This window comes from Equus quagga, chromosome 17 (genome assembly GCF_021613505.1).
Source record: "Equus quagga isolate Etosha38 chromosome 17, UCLA_HA_Equagga_1.0, whole genome shotgun sequence".
Lineage (NCBI taxonomy): Eukaryota > Metazoa > Chordata > Mammalia > Perissodactyla > Equidae > Equus > Equus quagga.
In genome coordinates this window covers 25104099-25123136 of record NC_060283.1, presented here as the reverse complement: position 1 = coordinate 25123136, position 19038 = coordinate 25104099, and the positions used below count along the sequence as shown (strand labels likewise).

Sequence of the window (19038 nt, the reverse complement as noted above, 5' to 3'; positions counted from 1 at the left end):
CTAGAGGGTCACCTCCCTGGGCAAAGCCACGTGGCCACTTCCCAGCAGAGCCAGATGTGAACCCAGGCTTCCTAACGTCCCCCCCTACGCCCAGCACTGTGTCCACGTCTCTGCATCCATTCCACGAAGCGAGGTCCAGGATGCGCAGCAACTTCCATCCCAGATCACCCCTCATCACAGCAGGGAGAGTCAGGGGTGGACCCAGAGAAGGGGCAGAAGCCCACACTGCAGGGAAAGAAGCCAGAGGGGAGAGAGGGGGCACTTGGCAGAGCAGCCCAGCTGGTGGGCTGCAGGGGTAAGGTCCGGGCTGGGCCTCCAGCAGGCACCTTCCATCCCCCAGCCCCGAGCCCGTACCCTCACAGGGCAGCAGCATCTTCCGTAAAAAACTGCTGACCTGAAGGTGCCTTTTCTGGCTGAGTCAGGGTTCATAAGGGCAGAGTGACCCCTCACCAGGCTGGGGCTGGAGGAAGTTGGGCTGTTCCCCTCTCGGGAGGGGAAAGGCCAGACATCACAGGGGAAGCCAGAGCCCCGAGTGAAGCAATCCCAGGCCAGCCAGCCTCTTCCCACCTCCCTGGACCCAGGTTCCAGGAGCGGGGAGGGCAGGCCTGAAGGGCAAGGCAGGGACATCCGGATCATGCTTCCTGGCTCTGCCTCTGCCAAGGAGTCACAGAGGAGCTGGCACCGAGCTGGGTCCTGCTGGGCTGCCCGGAGGAGAATCACGTATTCATTCAACCATCATTTCCTGAGTGCCCGCTGTGTGCCAGGCACTGTGCCAGGCATCAAGGATACAGAGACGGTCAGGGCAGGTTCATGGAGACACTCTGTATGCCACAAAGCAGGAGGAAAGCACTCAGTGTAGACAGCACAGAAGAGGGGGGACGGGGAAGGAGGGGGCTTGGAGAAAGCTTGCTGTTGCTGTTCAGTCCTACTTCCCCTCAGGAAGCTTTGAGTCATGTTGGGGAGACCCAGCCACCCCAGGAAGAAGTGGGGAGCATCACACAGCCGGAAATGACTAGCATCTAGGGGCACACACACACTCATGCTGGAGCGGCACAGAGGGCCCATACAGAAGATAGGTGCTCTGCGGAATGTTCCGGAAGGCCTGCAAAGCAGCCTGGCACAAGCCTTGACAGATGGGCCAGGTGCAGACAATAGCAGTAGCAGCAGCAACTCTTATGTATGGAGCGGTCACTGTGTGCTGGGTATAAAATTGCTAAGCAATTTTCTATCATTATATTATTACACCCAATTTACAGATTCAGAAATGAGGCTCAGAAGGGGTCACTGAACTAGGAAGGGGCGGGGCCAAGATTCTGGCTCCAAGTCCAACTCGTTACCACCATGCTCGACCATCTCCCTAGTCTGCAGATAGGCAGAAGGTAGGGGTGATGCTTCAGGTACGGGGCGAGCAAGGGTCAGGAGGTGGGCCTGATTATGGGATGTCTGAGATGCGTTTCCCAGTGTCACTCTGTCCTGAGACCCTGTGTGTGTGCATGTATGTGTGTGTGGGCTCACGTGTCCTGCTTTACAAACGACAGATCCCAGGTTACGGAGCCCCGAGAGCCAAGGAAAGAAGAGGCCATGAGTAGAGCAGAGCAGGGAAGGCCAGAGAGGAGGAGGAACTTACAGAAGGTCACACAGCCTGTGCACAAGGTGCTGGAACTAACCCCAAGCGCCAGCATACAGGCCTCTTCCTTCCCCTCAGCTGCTTCTCCCTGTCAGCAGTGAGTGAATCAGCTGCTCACAGGAAGCCCAGGGTGCAGGGGGATCCCCGGGGCGAGTCAGGAACCAGCCAGCCCCCAGACACCAACTGGGCCTGGTACGGAGGCGGGGGCCTGGCTGGCTGCCTCCTCACAGGCAGCATCGAGTGAGGGGAGAGGAGCCACACATCCCACACCTCTCGGCCGGCCGTGTTTACCTCTGGGCTCCCCTGCCTGGCCCTCAGACCCAGGCTGGAGGGGGAAGCCGGTGTGCAGGGCCGTTCCTGCCGAGATTGAACCGGCCCCTCCGGCCCCTTCCTCGCCCATAGTGTCCCGGCTCTTCCCACCCGCCCGCCTCTCACAGAGCCAGCTCCTGACTGTCTGATGCTCTCGATTAAATGATAACCACCCCTCCGAGCTTCCTTCGAGGTGGAGGAAGTGGGTGTAATGGTTTGGAGCAAGGGGGTCAAGGCCAAGCCCAAACCAGGGGTGCCAGCTGGCCCCAGCGCTCCAAACCCCTCGGAATGCTCCGGGCTCGGGTCTGCTCTGCCCAGGGCCAGGGGAGAGCTGTCTGGTCCTTAGGGGGAACAGGGCTCGGGTCCCCGGGCCAGGGAAGAGGGAGATAAAGAGGGGGAGATTCAAGGCAGTGGCTCAAACGTCTGAGGCCTCAAGAGAGAGGGGACTGTCCCACAGTGCCAACTTCACAGGAGCCCGGGGGAACCAAAACCCACCCCCGATGTGGGAAATGTGTGCCTCTCTCGCTGACCTCTCACCTCTGCCCACCCTGGGCTGGCGCTAGGAGTGGGAAGCCACACGCAGGATTTCCCACCGCCCCACTCGCAGACCCACCGCGGTCTGCCTCAAGCTCCCGCCACTCGGCCCAGATGCCACGCTCCAGGGCAGACACAGGGCCTTCTCGAGCGGCTCCCTCCCTACGACTCTGTAGCCCCCATCTCCCTCCCCAGTGCCCCACCCTCCAATCCAGCACTTTCCTGAGCTCCTGCTTGGCACCAGGGTCTAGGCTGGGTACCGGAACAGAAAGGAACACAGGGCATTCACTCTCTCTCCCCTCGTCGCTCGGCTCCCCTCCCATCCCCCTGACGACGCCTTTTCCATCCCCACGGCTGTTGCCTCTTTCTTCACTACCAGCCGCCAACATCCCCCAAGCCCCCCGGGCCCCCTTCCCCCTCCCTGCAGCCACGGGTTGATTACCCCTGCCCACTGGGTCCTCCACCCCAGCACATCTGGCACAGGCTGCCTTTCCTAAAGTGCCGCTCTGATGATGTCACTCCCCTGCTCCCAAACCTTCAGTGGCTCCCACTTTCTCCAAATCCAACCCGAAGAGTTCACCTTGGCATTCAAGGCCCTCCACGAGTTGATCCACCCTGCCACTCTCCCTTCATGTCCCTGCGCAGTCCCAACTCTTCAGTGGGGCTGATCGGCCTAGGAGTTCCTTAAAAATTCCCTCAACACTCCGAGCTCCGTGCCTTAGCCTGGCGTTTCCCTCTGCCCAGAACACTGTCTGCACTGTGGCTGCCAAAACCCTCCCAGGCCTTAAGGACCACTCACAACTTCACTGCCTCCGTGAAGCCCTCCTGAAGGCCCCTCTAATCTTTTCTTCTCCGATCTATGAGAGTCATTGGGATCCTTGTCCAGACGGTAAGCAACCAAGGATGGGGTTAGTGTGTCACTGTGTGTCATTCATCATGTGGGTGATGGGTGGTGGGGAAGACTTTCCAGTAGTTGCTTACTAAGCACCGTTTGAAATGAACATCTGTGGGGCCGGCCCAGTGGCACAGCGGTTAAGGTTAAGTTCGCGCACTCCACCTCTGCAGCCCAGGGTTCGCCGGTTCGGATCCCCGGCGCGGACCTGGCACAGCTCATCAAACCATGCTGTGGCAGGCGCCCCACATATAAAGCAAAGGAAGATGGGCACAGATGTTAGCTCAGTGCCAGTCTTCCCCAGCAAAAAGAGGAGGATTGGTGGCGGATGTTAGCTCAGGGCTAATCTTCCTCAAAAAAAACAAAAAAAATGAAATGAACATCTTCTCCTCTCCCCACAGGCACCACCTACTGACACCTCTTCCTCCCCACCATACCAAACTCTAATCTTATACCATCCAAACGCTTGGAGAGGGGAGGCTGTGGCCCCCAGCTGATCCAAGCCCAACCAGAACCTGGAAGCCCAGGCAGAAAGTCCTGCTCAAGTCTCACCAACTCCAGGAAGCCCTCCATCCCCCAAGACCAGTTTCTGCAGTGTCTCAGTTCTTCCAAGCAACCCCCCCCCGCCGGACACACACGCATAGCGCAGGCTTCAATCAGACTCTGTGCCACAGTACTTTCCAGTCGGTTCCAAAGTGTAGGGCTCCCCCACCCAGGAGATGCAGGGAGCCGACATGCACCATTCGTCTCCTTTGGTGCCCAACCCTGATGAGACAGATAACTGGCGCCTCACCTCCACCCCAAGCCAAGGGTACAGTGGAATAGCTGGACTCCAGCCACCAGAGCAGGACAGACCCAGGAAATCCTGTCTGGCCCCAAAGCCTGGGTGTGAGTTATCTTCTCCCGGAGGGGCACGCTGGGGATGGGGGAGCCCTCACTGTCCACAACTCAAAATGAGGGCAGAGCCAGGTCTGGCTAGTTCACCTCTGTATCCCGTTGCTCCATTGAGTAAATAGTAAGGACTCAAGAAACATTTTTGGGGTTGACACCCACAAACGTCAAGCAATATTACAGAAAACGCAGCCACTCTGGGGTCCAGATGACACACTCCCCAACCCTGAAATGGACAGAGTGATGCTGGCGGCAGGTGGCAATTTCTGGCTCTCACAAGGTCCGGAGGGGCCGCAGCCAGCCTCCAGCTCTCCAAAAACCGGCTCATTCCCAGGCAGGAAGCCAGTCCGTCACCTGCCCATCCACATCAGAGCAGCTGTCATGTTGCAAGGCCTCAGAGGGTGCCTGGCGCCTTGCTCAGCACTATATGAATGTTATTCTATTTAGTCCTCACTACTGCCATTGGGTACCGACATTACCTCCATTTTACAGATGGGGAAACTGAAGCTCGGAGGGTGAGTGGCATCCAAGTCAATTTGGTCCCAAAGCCCAAACCCTTGACTCCTGCACCAGGCAGCCTAGGTAGCATGGCCCTGGCACCGAGCACCTGCCACCACCAGGGACAGAAACCTCCAGCCAAGGAACTAATCCTGGGCAGGCAGCGAGAGCCAGGGGCCCTGGGCTTGGGTCCGGGCCCAAGGTTTGGTGGGGAAATCCCCACGCACCCGGATAAGAATTTGTCCCCTGGTTTCTGCCCCGGGCCTCCCAGGCCAGCTCACCTGGAAAAGCCCCAGGACGGGGACAAAAGCCCCGCTGAGTTTCCAGCCTGAACTCGGCCTGGCTCTCAGTGTTGGGGGAAAGGTGAGACCCACACCTCCCTGACTTGGGCTCCCCCTCCCCAGGGCTTGTGGGTCCAAGTCCCTAGTGTGACAAGTGTGACCTTTACAGCAACTCGCGGCTCGCTCACGGAGAGCTGGTTTTGCTCGGGCCCGCTCGGCAGGGCGAGAAGCTGCAGCCCGGGCAGCGCCATCTGAGTACCTGTGGCTGAACTGCAGCCCGCTCTCACCTGCCAGCGCTCACCTTCCGGGGTTTTACTGAGAAAGGGCGACGGGACCATGGCGTCCACCTGGTTCAACCCCCTCCCTTTACTGGAACCTGAGAGGTCCAGAGCCGAGTCGGGACACGGGCCCGGGGTCACGCAGCTGGTGAGCCGGAGAGCCGGGGCTCAGGACTCGGGGATTTACGTTCCTTCGCACCCGCCAGCTGCCTCCGTGGCCCGACCTGTCACTCGTTCCGAGAAAGCTGCCCGAGCTGGCTCTGGACACGGGGGCGGAAACTAACTCTGCCGCCGCTCGGCCGTCCGGCCTCCCCCCGGCCCCACTCACCTGCTGGCTCTGCTCTCTGCTCGGCGCTGCAAGCCCGGCGTCGCCCGCTCGCGCCCCGGTCAGCGTCCGACTGCGCAGCCCCGGGCTGGGTCCCTCGGCCGTCCCCCTCCTGGTGGCCGTCGGGGAACTCTGCGGCCTCGGCCAGGCCCCGCCCCCGCCGGAGGCCCCGCCCCGAGCACGCCCCCTGGGCTCCCCGCCTGGCGCCCGCCAGCCCCGCCCCCGGCCCTGCAGGAATGCGGCCGGGCTCCGCCCCCACGGCCTCCTGCCCCGCCCCCGGCCCCGGTGGGGCCCCGCCCCTCGCCCCGCCCCGCTAGGGCCTCCCCGACCTATCCCCGCCGGCCCGACCCCGGCCGCGCCTCCCGGCCCCCAGCTCTGCCCCGATAGAGCCTGGGCCCCAGATCGGCCCCCGTTGGGTGGGAAGCCCCACTCACAGCGCTCCCTAACGGTGCCCCCCTCCTCGGCCTTCCTCCTCTTTCTCAGGCCCCTCCCTCCGCCCCCGCCTTGGTCCCCTTCTCCTCCGGGCCTGCCCCGCCCCCTGGCCCTCCGAGGGGAGGCCACGCCACGGCCACGCCCCTTCCCCGCCCAGCGTCTCCCTGATCCCGACGCGCCCGGCCGCCCCACCCGCGGCGGGCAGTCCCGGCCCCTGGCTGGCATTCCAGGGCGGGTGCATCCGGTGCAACCGGCGAACGGCGTGGGAGCGGCTGGCGCTCCAAGGAGGCCGCTATCAGCAGGCAGCCTGGGCTCAGGCGCTCTCTCAAAATCCTAACGGCTGCCAACGATTGAACCGTCGCCAGGCTCCGGGCTCCGTGCCAAGCGCTGTCAAAAGGACTGGCCCTTGAACTGGCGCAACTCTATGCAGATGAGACTCCTGTGGCCCCCATTTTAGCGATGAACAGTCTGAGGCTTAGAGAAGGGACGTGGTGACCTCTGAGTCTGCACTGGAGGTGAGCGGGATCCAGCCCCGGGTCCAGAATCACAGGCTGGCGCCGGCCCGGCTTGCCCAGACTGGCCCCTGGAGAAGAGGCCGGGCCCGTAGCGGTTGCGCCTGAGGTGAGGGAGGAGGCGTGGGTGGAGGAGGGGCTGCGGGCCTGAGCCCTCAGAGGCTGCCTTTCTCCCTTGAGAAGTGGCTCAGAACTAAGATGGGCTGCAGAAGATCTCCAGGTGGCTGTGGTGCCCCGACCTGCATCCCAGCCCTTTGCACCCCCAGACCCCAGGACCAGCCTCCGGCGGGTGACTCGGTTATGAGCAGGGCCTTTCCCCTGGGCAGCTGACAAAGCTCTTTCGCTCCCATGATCTCGGCGGCGTCTCACAGGGCCGCGGTTGCGGGGAATTGGGAGCGCAGGATTACTCCCCATTTGCATGGCTGGAGTCGGCAGGGAGCCGGCTGCATCCCAGCCCGGCGCGGCGGTTCCCAAGGCCTGGTCCTGGGACCGGCAGGAGCAGCAGCTGCGATCTTGTTCGGAATGAGTGGGGTCACGTCGGGGACATCCCCGATGAGAAACTCAGGGGGAGGAGCCTAGCCGTTAGCTTGGACAAGGCCTCCAGCTGATTCCGAGTCACACTCCAGCTTGAAAGCCCCTGTTTAGCATCATGGTGAAGAAGTCAGGGTGGTCTGAGAATCGCAAAGCCCAGGTGGCCTGCTGGGAGCCTTGTGACCCAAGACGAGGCAAGGTACCTAACCTCGCTGGGAGGAGCCCGTCAGTTAATCCCATGGGCGCTTGCAACGCTGTGAGGACTCGCTGGTGGTGCTCATGAAGCGACCGCCCCGTCTTGGACACTGTGCGTGCTCAAACGCGTTCTCTTTCCAGTGAAAAGTCTCCTTCACAGAATCTCCACAGCAAGTCCGGGGAGTGTGGCTGGGGAGTCTTTGAGCCCAGCCGTGTCCCACTCTGCTGTACTTCCCACGGAGGGACCGTCTTTCCCTCAAGGGCCTCGCAAGGTGCCAGATGATGTCGATGCTGCTGGCCCAGGCCCACGCTTTGAGAACCACTGTGTTGTTCCGTCTTGGGCTGGGGCCATAGCCAAGCCATGCAAAATGGGCATAAAATACCGTCCTCTTCTCCCCCGCCAGAACGCCCCCCCTCCAGCTGAGGGTGTTGTGATGGTGATTGGCAGTTGGCAGAACAGCTGGATCCCACCAGCGCCCCCCCCCCGCCCCAGGCGCACACTCACTCACATTAGTCCCACCTGCTACCCTTTCCTGTCCCTGTCACTCCAGATTAGCGATGGTGGCAGCTGTGGCCACACGGAGGGCAGTGTGCAGGCAGCTCCTGGAATCTCTGCCATACTCCCCCACCATCCTTTCAGCCCGGTAGAAGGTCTTCTCATAGGAGCTCCTGGCCTGGGCCGCTGGTCCTATTATCCTGTAGAATGCCCCTAACACGTGCATGGTGAAAACAGAACCCCTCTCCTTTCTACCTCAACGGTTAGCGGACTGTAAAATAAAATATGCTTATTCTCCTGCCTTGAGAAACATTCTTGATGATGACCCAGAAGGCCATGTGCAAATTTAGAACGCTTGGACTCTGGAATGCTATTCAGGAACATGGCGGTGTCGGGTGGGTCAGCCCTGACCCCAGCCCTCAGCCCACCCAACCCAATTCTTTCTAGACCCATGTGTGTCCTGTGTCACAAGTGGCCCAGGACTCAGGCATGTGAACACCCCAGCCCACATACCCATCTATCCACACGCCTTGCCTCCAGCTGTCACTCGGTCAGTCCTCTAGGAGTGGCCCCGGGGGCACGTTGTACCCTCAGAAGGATGGACCCAGGGAAGCTGCTTGTGTAAGCCCTCAAACTGGTCTCGGACCATTGAGGCAGAGATTCCCAGGGTTTCAGACACCGGAAGCGTGATGGAGGACGGGCATGGGCGTGCAGGCTCTGAGTGGACACAGGTTTCCCTCTCACCCGGGTCTGTGGGTGGCGCTCCTGTTTGGCCTTGTCCCCCCAGCGCCTGGCACAATGCCTGGCACATATTGGGGGCTTGAGGGACAGTCGCTGAGTAGCTGTGTGTCTGAGTTCTTCACTGAAATATCAAACGGGGTTGTTTCTCCCAGCATTCCCCTTCCAGCAGGAGTCCGGCTTCGTCATAGCGCACCTGGGGCACTTGGCCAGGCAGAGAGCAGAGCCGGCCCCGTGGGAGACCGCTCCCATCTTTTGTGAAATCCTTCGTCCATTCCAGAGGTGAAGCCGGGAGTTCTGGAGGTGAGAAAAGGGGCATGAAGAACCATCTAGAAAGCCTTGAGAGAAGGTGTCAAATGGCCAACTTGGACGTAGGGGAGATGGGGGTATGGCAAGACCTCAAGAGGGGATGGCCATGGGGTTCCCAGACTCTCAGAGGATTCCCCACCCCAAAGGTGGCCCGGGGGCTGCAGGGCAGGAGGCCTGAGGGTCCTTGTGGGCAAGAACATGGGTGCTGGGGTCTCTTTAGTGCCTGGGCCAAGGTGAGGCCCCCAGACCGTTTGCACAACTCTGAGGGGAGGGAGAGAGGGAAGGAGGGAGAGGGGTGCATCTGTTTCCCATGGCTGTGTAACAAACCGCCCCATCCTTTATTTAGCCCATAAATCTGCAGGTTGCGGGGGTGGTTCTGTGGGGAAGGCTCGGCTCTGCTCTGTGCAGTGTCAGCTGGTTCAGCCGGAGCTTGAGGATCCATTTTCAAGATGCCGCAGCCACATGGCTAGCAAGTTGGTGCTAGCTGTCAGCTGGGAGCTCGGCTCAAGCTGGGGCGCAAGGCCTCAGTTCTTCTCCAGGAGCCTCCTCCACAGGCCGCTGGGCTTCCTCACAGCAAGACGGCCGGGTTTCTAGAATGAAGAGAGAACAAGCTAGAAGCACATGGCAGCTCATGACCTAGCCTCAAAGTCCTGTAGCATCACCTCCTCTGAATTCCGTTAGAGGAGGCGATCACACCCCCCCCCCCCCCCCCCCCCCCGGTGCGAGGGAAGGGGACATGGTCTCCCTCTCTGGATGGGGGTTGGCAAGTTCTAGAAGAGCTTTCAGGACAGAAGATAGTGTTGCAGATATTCTTGCTGGCTGGAGACTCAATCTGGAAAATACGATCTGCCCCAAGAGGGTCCTCAGAATGATGAGTAGAAATTCCTCTGGTGGGAGCTGAGAGTCTGAATTGAGCTGATTTGGAGAAGAAACCATGCAATATCTCTCACATGACCATTTGTGCACAAAAGAATAAGAAGTGTGGTAGTGGACAGTGAGTCTTGAGATTTTCCTTCTTCAGAGTGTCCTCGGGCGGAGTGGGCACCTCCCTGCCCTCCACCTGCACTGTTTCCGTGAAGCTAGAAACTTAAATAGCACCCATGTGATCCTCAGAGCGGCGACCTCCTGAGGTCATACTATTGTGATGCTCGCTTCCGAGATGTGGAAATGGAGGCACTGAGAAGGTAAGTAACCTGCCCAAGGTCAGACAACTGGTAGGTGACAGAGGAAAGAGAGATGGCAGTTTGTAGGCACCCCAGTTTTCAGTTGCAGAAACTGAGCCCCAGGGAAAGGGCCCAAGTTGAGCAGGGCCCAGGGACCCCGATCTGAGCACCAGTTCTGAGCCGTGTGGTCTATCAGAGCTCCCTCCCGGGGCCTGGAAGGGACCCTGCTTCCTGCTTGAGGAAGAGGCTGGCCGGAGGAGCTGGGCTCCAGCCTTGCTTGGCACACGGGCTCGGTCCTCTTGCTGGGTCTCGGGCCGCGAGTGTTAGTAGCGGTGTCTCGAGCCCGGGTCTGTTCCTGCGGGTGAGGGGGCTCAGCAGGGCCACGACCTTTCTTTTCTTCTCCGGAGGACTGAAGGACCTGAACTCTAAGCCCCTTGGGGCTGGGTTGGGGCTGGGACGGGACCCACGTTCCCGCCAGAGGCTGAGCCATTGCTCCCTTCCTGTCTCAGTCACTGAACAGAGACCCTTCAGACCTCTGCTCTGAGCCCACCCTGCCGCTGCTGCATCCGAAGGCCCAGGGCTTAATCCCCCCAGTGCCGGCCTCGGGGCTTTCGGCTCAGTGGGGACGCTGACCATAAACCAGCGCAGCGGTGCCCTGCCCTGCAATGCTGCCATACCAATAACGACGACAACAATAATAATACATCCTTTGTTTTCAAAGCAAGCTGTTACCATGGGCCAGACGTTTGAAAAATGACTTTGAGTATATTTAACTAATTTGATAAGAAGCCTTTGCGTTGTGCTTTTTTAAAATTATTTTTTAACAACTGTGGCATTTGGGTGACTGGAACTATGCAATGATGTCTCCCTACCCACAGTTCCTTGTTACAGCTGTCCTTTTCCCCGTTTGGGCATCAGCTCTGCCCCATGACAGGGGTTGGGCACCCCAAACAGTCGTGAGCCCACACCCCAATGTGTGCTGATTTATTTATTTATAATTGACATGTACGCACGCACTAATTTGCTAGCCATTTTGCATATTCTGAACCATACACAAAAACTTTTTAAAAACAAGATAAAAATGATTTAAAATATTCAGTATAAGCAAAGATAAAGATAAATACAAAGCGATCTTATTATTTCCTCCTTGAACCTCAGTAGATCCCATTGGAGACCGTCTACCGTGGCGTCCACACCCCCAGGGAAGAATCATTGGAGCAGAAAACAGACGGCTCATCTGGGCAGCCATTTTCAGGGTCTCCTGATGCTCCGTGGTCCCAGGGATGGATGGGGAGATGTTGCCAAAAGTGGAGCTCTCACCCCTTCATTGGCTGGAGCTGCCCCGACCCCGAGATCCTCCCCTGAATCAGGCCCCTGGTTAGAAAGAACACTCCTGAGGCCCAAGAAGCTGACGGTGTAGACATTCTTCCCATCATATGGTTGAGAACGCCAAGGCTCAGAGAGCTGAGTGGAAAAAGTTTTGAATTTGTCACCAGCATTTCAGAATTGGGGAATTTTCACATTAGTGTTTTGATGTACAGCTTCTGTTGGAAACCAGAAAAGTCCAAACACCCTGATGTGTGTCCTGACGGGGCCACAGCCGGCTGGACCCAAGTGTGGCTTCCCCTTCAGTTGTAATGTACACCCTCCAGCTGGCCACAGTCCCCACCACTCCCTATTGCACACCCAGCCTGCTTCCCGCATTTCTGTGACCTGCCTGCTCCCTATGGGCAGCTGAGTGTGCATTCTTGGGCTCAACTGATGCTCTTGAATTGACGGTCGTCCTGAGATCTCGCTGAGGAGCAGAGCCACAGACCGCTGCAGGGAGACGGAGACGCTGCGTTCTTCTCTTCCCTTCTCTCCGTGACCCCCCTGAAACAGCTGCAGTGTTAGCACAGCCCGCCCCTGTGAGCGATGGGTTGGGCTCACGTCCCAGTCGGCTCGCTTTCCAGCCATGGGACCTTACGCGGGCATCTTCCCCTCACCAGGTCTGCTTCCTGGCCTGTGAGCTGCAGGCCGCGCACACGCAGCGTCTGCTGCTTTAGGGCCCTAAGAGGACCAGCTAGTTCCAGTTGGTTCCTTTCACCGTCAGAAATGGAGAGAAAAAACCAAAACTCCTCCATGCTCTTCCCTCCAAAACGAGCGTGTGTCGCCCTCTGGTGTCCACAGTGCTCAGTGCAGCCTGGAGAGAGGAGAGGAAAGGCTGGGGGTAGGGGGTCCCCACGGGGTCCTGCCCTTGGGTCAGCAGAGCAGAGCCCTGGCACGAGGGCCAGGCAAGCGCAGAGGGGGATTAGTCTCTCTAGCAGGTTCCAACTGCAGATTCCCCACCCAGCCCAGGCCAGGAAGCTTGGTGTGGGACCTATGAGCCAACTCTGGCGGGCCCACAGTCCCTGGGGCATGTGGAGGCCTCGAGGACCCGGTGACTCTTATTTCATTGTGGCAATGAAATCATAGTGACCACAGTAGGCTTTATAGGCACAGGAAGTAGAGTCTGGTTGTTTATGCAGCAAAATTTACTAAAAGGCGCTAATGAAGCCGCTGAGCTATTGGGTGGGGGGTTGGGGCAGGCTGGAGGTCAGGCCTACACTCAGTTTCCAGGAGTGAGGCCTCAACTATACCGCACAGCCGGCCTGAGAAGACAGCTGTCACTGTCCCCATCCTCCATCCACTGTGCCTCCGCCCCAGGAAGGCAGCCGTGCGACCCCGGGGAGGCAGCGCCCTGAGGTCCCCTCGGCCGCACCAGCAGCACTCCAAGGCTCCTCGTAGAGCCAGTCGCCCGAGTCCAAGGCTTGCGTGGGAGAGTCAGCCCGGAGGAGCCTGGAATGTCGCCCGCGGGCCAGCCGCCAGCAGGGCTGGGAGTTTAGAGGTCGATGCCGACACCCGGAGGTCGTGGCAATGGGGGACCGCCTCACGTATGGAAAGACCATGCTAAAGACGCAGGGCAGCCATGACTGGGACATGTGTCCCCCTGCCGATGGGGGCCCTGCGCGCCAGGCCCTGGCTTTATCTCACCTGGCTCGGCCTGACCCTCTGAGGGAGGAGCAGTGACCGTCCCTGTCCTACAGAGAAGGAAACTGAGGCTCAGAGAGTTTAGATAATTTGAGTAAGACCTCACCGCTGGTAAGTGGCATGGCCAGGAGCGAGCCAGGACTGCCTGACTCTGAAATCCAATAAACATGCTACGCCGCCTCCCCAAAGTGCCTCCTCGGTCAGGACTCGTCGCGTTAACTGAGGACGAGCCATGGCGTCCAGAATGAGGGCCTGGAAGGGGCTTCAGAAGCAGCTACCTGCCCGCCCCTCCGGGCTGCCCCTGGCCGTGTGGTCGCCACTTCTGTGCAGTCAGGCTGCAGTAACAAAGGACCCCCACGTCCCCTTGACTTGGAACCACAAAGGTGTGTTTCTCATTTCTGTTGCATGGCCACTGAGCACGGCCGTGGGTCAGGTGAGCCCTGCTCCTTGCGTCTCCCTCATTCCTAGGTCCAAGGTGAAAACTTGGCCCCTACGGGGGAGATGCTCTTCTCAGTTGCACGGCCCCAGAGCTTCTGCTCAGATGCGGCGTCTGTCCCTTCCGCCCACATACCAATGGTTAGATCGAGTCACACAGCCGAGCGACACCTCCGTGGAGGTGGGGCTGCTGGGCACAGGACAGTGGGCGGGGCTGTCTCGTCTCACAGGGACGGGAGGGGGTGACAGGGAACAAGAGGACGCCCTCAGCCCCGAGAGCTGGATTCTAGGTGGCGGGGTTACCACAGACCCCAGTTACAGGGCAACTGAGTGAACAAATGGTGCTTCATGCTCTCATTTGACTAGAATGCATTTCTGCATCTCACAAATATTGCTGAGGGCCTACTGTGTGCTGGGCAATATTCTACCTTGGAGGAGACAGCAGTAAACAAAACAGTCAAGGGCCCTGCCCCCTTGGAGCTTCTTACCTTCCAGTGGAGGACAGATAATAGTATATAATACATGAGCGGTGATAAGTGGACTGGAGAAAATTGAAGCACAGTGAAGGGTAGGAAGTTTCTAGAAGAGAGAGGCTGTTTTGTATAACAGGTCAAGGAAGACCGTCTGAGAAGGAAGACCGTCTGAGGAGGTGACCTGTGAGCAGAGACCTGAATGAAGTGAGGGAGTGAGACCTGGAGGATACCTGGGCAGAGGAGTGGCATGTGCAAAGGCCCTGAGGCTGAAGCAAGGTTGGAACAGAGTGTGTGAGGGCTGGTAATAGGAAGTGAGCCAGAGAGGTGGCAGGGACAGCTGGTGGAGGGCCTTACGGGCTTGGGCTTCTGCTCAGAGGGCAGGATGGGAGCAGGGGAATAGCATGACATGACTCATGATTTATGGGGTCCCTCGGGCAGCTGGGTTGAGAATAGAGTGTAGAGGGGCAAGGTTAGAAGAGGGGGGGCCAGTGAGGAGGCCACCGCAATAATCCCGACCTGGCCCACGGTGGCCCAGTGAGCATTCAGAAGCACTTTTGTCAATTTATTTATATTCCCCAGAGCAGCCCACAATCACGAGGAGAGGAGACGAGAAGGCATCGCCGATAAAGGCAAGAGGATGGAACTGTGGCGGAGAGAGACAGGGAAATTCTATCTCTGAAAAGCCCAGTTAGAAAAGCTCCAGTGAGCACGAAACTGAGGGCTGGAAATGTGGCAATAGTCTGGCTCCGTGCTCTCCGGAGCCAGCTGTGCGGGGACGACATCTTCACCCTGTGTGGACGTGCCTGGGCTCCCCTGGGCTGGCTCAGTGGGGAGGGGCTTTGGGCCGCACGACCCCTTCCCCCGGCGGCTCTGCTCTCAACTGTTTCCAACTGTATATCAGAATAAGATTTCTTCCAAAGAAAGGGTGAAATGAAAAGATTTGAACATTTTGAAAAAAATGTTTACCGAAAATGTGCTCTCTGACTAATGAACAGGAAGCCTGCTCTGATGATTCTGTAGAAAAATGGCATAAGAACGTGTGTACTTCTGGGGGATCCGGTGAGAAGACTCGAGTCAGCGGTAATTGCATCTCGATGGTTCTTCCTGAAGATGGACATCCAGAGTCCACGCTGCGTGGTGGGCCAGGAACCATGGCTGTCGTCTTCCCCACGCTGTGAGGTGTGAATGTTTTGTATGAAAGAGGAAAAGCCTGTGGAGAAAGAAGGTGAGCCAGGCGAACTTGGAAATCTAATCCAGAAAATCTAATCTAGAAAGTTTGCCAATGAAAGAAATGAACGGATGAGGCCATTTGCTGGCCGCTCGTGTGCCTCCATCTCCTGCACAGTTTTTTCCATGTATGAGAAAACAACGATTATAAACGTGTTGTTGGTTCTGGAAAGCAGCACATTCTTGAGCCCAACGTGGGGTTTTTGGACAACCTAGAGAAGCAGTTGAGTGATGACCAACAACCTCCATCCACGGAGGGGCCCCTGATCGCCAGGTCCACACGGCATGCGCCCAGCGGACAGGCAGACCCACTAATGTCAACTGGTCTTGGACAAAGGAGCAAAGGCAATACAAGGCAGCAAGGGCAGTCTTTTCAAAAAATGCTACTGGAAGAACTGGACATCCACATGCAAAAAAAAAAAGAGAAAAGAGGGGCTGGCCCCGTGGCCGAGTGGTTAAGTTCGCGCGCTCCGCTGCAGGCGGCCCAGTGTTTCGTTGGTTCGAATCCTGGGCGCGGACATGGCACTGCTCATCAGACCACGCTGAGGCAGCGTCCCACATGCCACAACTAGAAGGACCCACAACGAAGAATGTGCAACTATGTACCGGGGGGCTTTGGGGAGAAAAAGGAAAAATAAAATCTTTAAAAAAAAAAAAAAAGAAAAGAATCTAGACACAGACCTTACACTCTTCACAAAAATTCACTCAAAATCGGTCACAGATCTAAATATAAAATGCAAAACTATAAAACTCCTAGAAGATAACATAAGAAAGCCTAGATGACCTTGGGTATGGAAATGACTTTTTAGATACAATACCAAAGGCACAATCCATGACAGAAATAATTAATTGATAAGCTGGACTTCATTAAAATTAAAAACTTGTGCCCTGTGAAAGGCAATGTCAAGAGAATGAGAAGACAAGCTGCAGAGTGGGAGAAAATATTTGCAAAAGATACGTCTGATAAAGGGCTGTTATCCAAAATATGTAAAGAACTCCTTAAACTCAACAATAGGAAAACAAACAATCCAATTAAAAAATGGACCAAAAACCTTAACAGACACTTCACCAAAAAAGATACACAGATGGCAAGTAGGTAGATGAAAAGATGCTCCACATCGTATGTCATCGGGGAATTGCAAATTAAAACCACAGTGAGATACCACTGCACGGCCATTAGACTGGCCAAAATCCGGAACTCTGACAACACCAAATGCTGACAAAGATGCAGAGCAACAGGAACTCTCATTTGTTGCTGGTGGGGATGCAAAATGGTCCAGCCACTTTGGAAGACAGTTGGGCAGTTTCTAACAAAATTAAACAAACTCTTACCAGATGACCCAGCAACCACATTCCTGGTATTTATGCAAAGGAGTTGAAAACTTAAGTCCACACAAAAAGCTGCTCACAAATGTTTATAGCAGCAGTATTCATAACTGGCAAAATGCAGAAGCAACCAAGATGTCCTTCAGAAGGTGAATGAATAAACTGTGGTACAACCAGACAATGGAATAGTATTCAGCGCTAAAAAGAAATGAGCTGTCAAGACACGGAGGAACCTTAAATGCGTGTTACTAAGTGAAAGGAGTCAATCTGAAAAGGCTGCATATTTTCCGAAGCCAACTCTATGCCATTCCGGAAAAGACAAAACTACGGAGACAGTGAAAAGCTCAGAGGTTGCCAGAAGTTGACGGGGTGGGTGGGGAGGGGTGAATGGGCGGAGGACAGAGGCTGTTCGGGGCAGTGAAAAGACTCTGATAACATAATGACAGTCACGTGCCATTGTACATTTGTTTAAACCCACAGAAGGTTCACCACCAAGACAGAGCCCCATGTAAACTGTGGGCTCAGGGTGACACCCATGAGTCAGTGCGGTTCATCAAACATCCCACCGTGTGGGGGATGCGGACAATGGGGGGCTGCGCGTGTGTGAGGGCAGGGGTGTGTGGGAAATCTCTGTTACCTTCTCCCCATTTTGCTGTGAACCTAAAAAGCTCTAGAAAATTAAGTCAATAAAAAAGTAAAACGAAGAAGAGCACGACTCAGAGAATTGCCTCAGGCTGTAAACAGTGAGTGCTGGAGCCCAAATGAGAAAATACGGCTTCCCGACTCCTGATTTCATTGTCCTAACCCGTCTTTCAAACAATAACATCAAAGGTTAACTTCAGGCCACTAGGAACGTGTTTTAAGAAGCGGAAGCAAAAATCGCTTTCTGCCAAGACGTCTCCCTGCCGTTCTAGAAACCCACCCTGGTGCTCGCTAGGGCACCAAGTCTACGGTATTGGGGCCAGGTCCTGACCTGGCTACCCTGCCTGGTCCAATCCAGAAGCGAGTAGTCTGTTTCTGGAGCTGGGGGCCTTTGCAGCCTCTAGTGGAAGAAAACTTGCTGGTTCACCACGAAAGGCCATCTTTTTCCTGGATCTGAGATGAATTTGTTTGCAGGTCTTTCTATATAGGGACATGGGGCCATATAATGAACTTTATCCGTGATAGCAGTGTTTAAAAGAATGTTGTCTGAGTTCCATTTCAAAAATTTCCAGGTTATGCCCTTAAAAGGGCAGGAGACTGCCTTTCCCTCCTTCTCCCACCCTCACCCTCCACATTGCTACTAGCTAGAATACAGATGTGATGGCTGGAGTTGCAGCAGCCATTTTAGACCTCAAGATAGCAGCCAAATGTTGAGAAGGCTGAGCAGCAAAGACAGAAGGCACCGGGGTTTCAACTGTGTATTCAGCTGGGTCCACTCACCTAAGAGAGAGAAATCAATTTTAGCAGGAGCTCACGATGACCACCACCACAATCACCCTTACCAGCCACATCATCAGTGTCACCAATGATGTCATCAGTGTCACCACCAATGCTATCACCGTTCTTACCATTACAATCCACTATCACCACCCTCACAAACACCACTACCATCCCCATCACTGTCATCATCATCACCATTGTCATCATCATCTTCGCTGCCACCATCACCACTGCCACCACCATCAGTGTCACTGTTAACAACGTCATCACCATCATCGCTGTCTTCATCCACATCTTCAGAATCACCGTCAGCACCTGTTTTACCAGCAGCAGCAGCATTAGCATCACCATCGCCACTCATGGAGTGACACAGTAGAGAGGGTGGTCAGGTCACAGTGCCAGGAGGAATGATGTCCGCTGGGCAACACTGTTGCTGCTGCTACAACTGTCATTAATATTACCACTTACCATTTCCTCAGCGCTCGTGTGCCAGGCTCTGTGCTGTGGGCTTTCCACAAATTATCGCATCCTGAATGAGCCCATTTTACCGATGAGAAAACTGACGCATAGAGAAATAGAGTCTAAGTCACTCGTTCGAGGTGAGACAGCCAGGAAGGGACAGAATTAGCGTGTGGGCTCAGGCGTTCTGACTCTGGAGCCCTTCTCACCTTGACAAGATGGCTCAGTGAGTAGACAAGGCTGCTGGTGTCTGATGTCAACCTGCTGCCTCCCCCAGAGGAGAGTCTGGCTGGATCTTGGGGACCTCACTTCTTTGAACGACATTTTTCTCATGTGTAAGGTGAAGGCAATGAAAAGAGTGATCGTTCTGTCTCACGAGATTACAGATGGTGTGTGTGAAATTTTTGGCATAATAGTTAACATTTCGTAGTGACCTAATAAGCAGTAGCTTTTATTAATATACTAGTTAGTAAGAATGGAATCCAGATCCTTATTTCGATGGACAGAGACCCCTCTCTGGCCAGTGGGTGTGCCCAGAAGAGATGTGTCAACTTCTGTGTCCTTACAGGAGATGACAGAGCCTGTCTCATCCGTTTCCCCTATTTTCACTGCCTGGAAAGGACGTGACAGTGGGACCCAGGCAGCTTCCCTGGACTGTGAGTGGGAGCTGCCTGCT

At 56.3% G+C, this 19038-nt stretch overlaps 1 protein-coding gene and 1 long non-coding RNA gene across 3 annotated transcripts in view; one reads left to right on the top strand and one right to left on the bottom strand.

The window, feature by feature from the left end:
* Positions 1-5766, bottom strand: part of CD82 (CD82 molecule) — a 49169-nt gene extending 43403 nt beyond the window's left edge. The window contains exon 1 of one of the 2 annotated variants that reach the window (XM_046643803.1): positions 5639-5766. The gene's annotated coding sequence lies outside the window, so the exon portion shown is untranslated. The remainder of the gene's footprint in view (positions 1-5638) is intronic. The other variant, XM_046643804.1, reaches the window with a different exon arrangement.
* A 526-nt stretch (positions 5767-6292) lies between these two features.
* LOC124228487 (uncharacterized) lies at positions 6293-15550 on the top strand. Its single transcript, XR_006885727.1, has 4 exons — positions 6293-6582; positions 8695-8842; positions 14065-14204; positions 14508-15550. It is a non-coding gene; the product is annotated as an uncharacterized LOC124228487 (long non-coding RNA).
* Positions 15551-19038: the final 3488 nt, after the last annotated feature.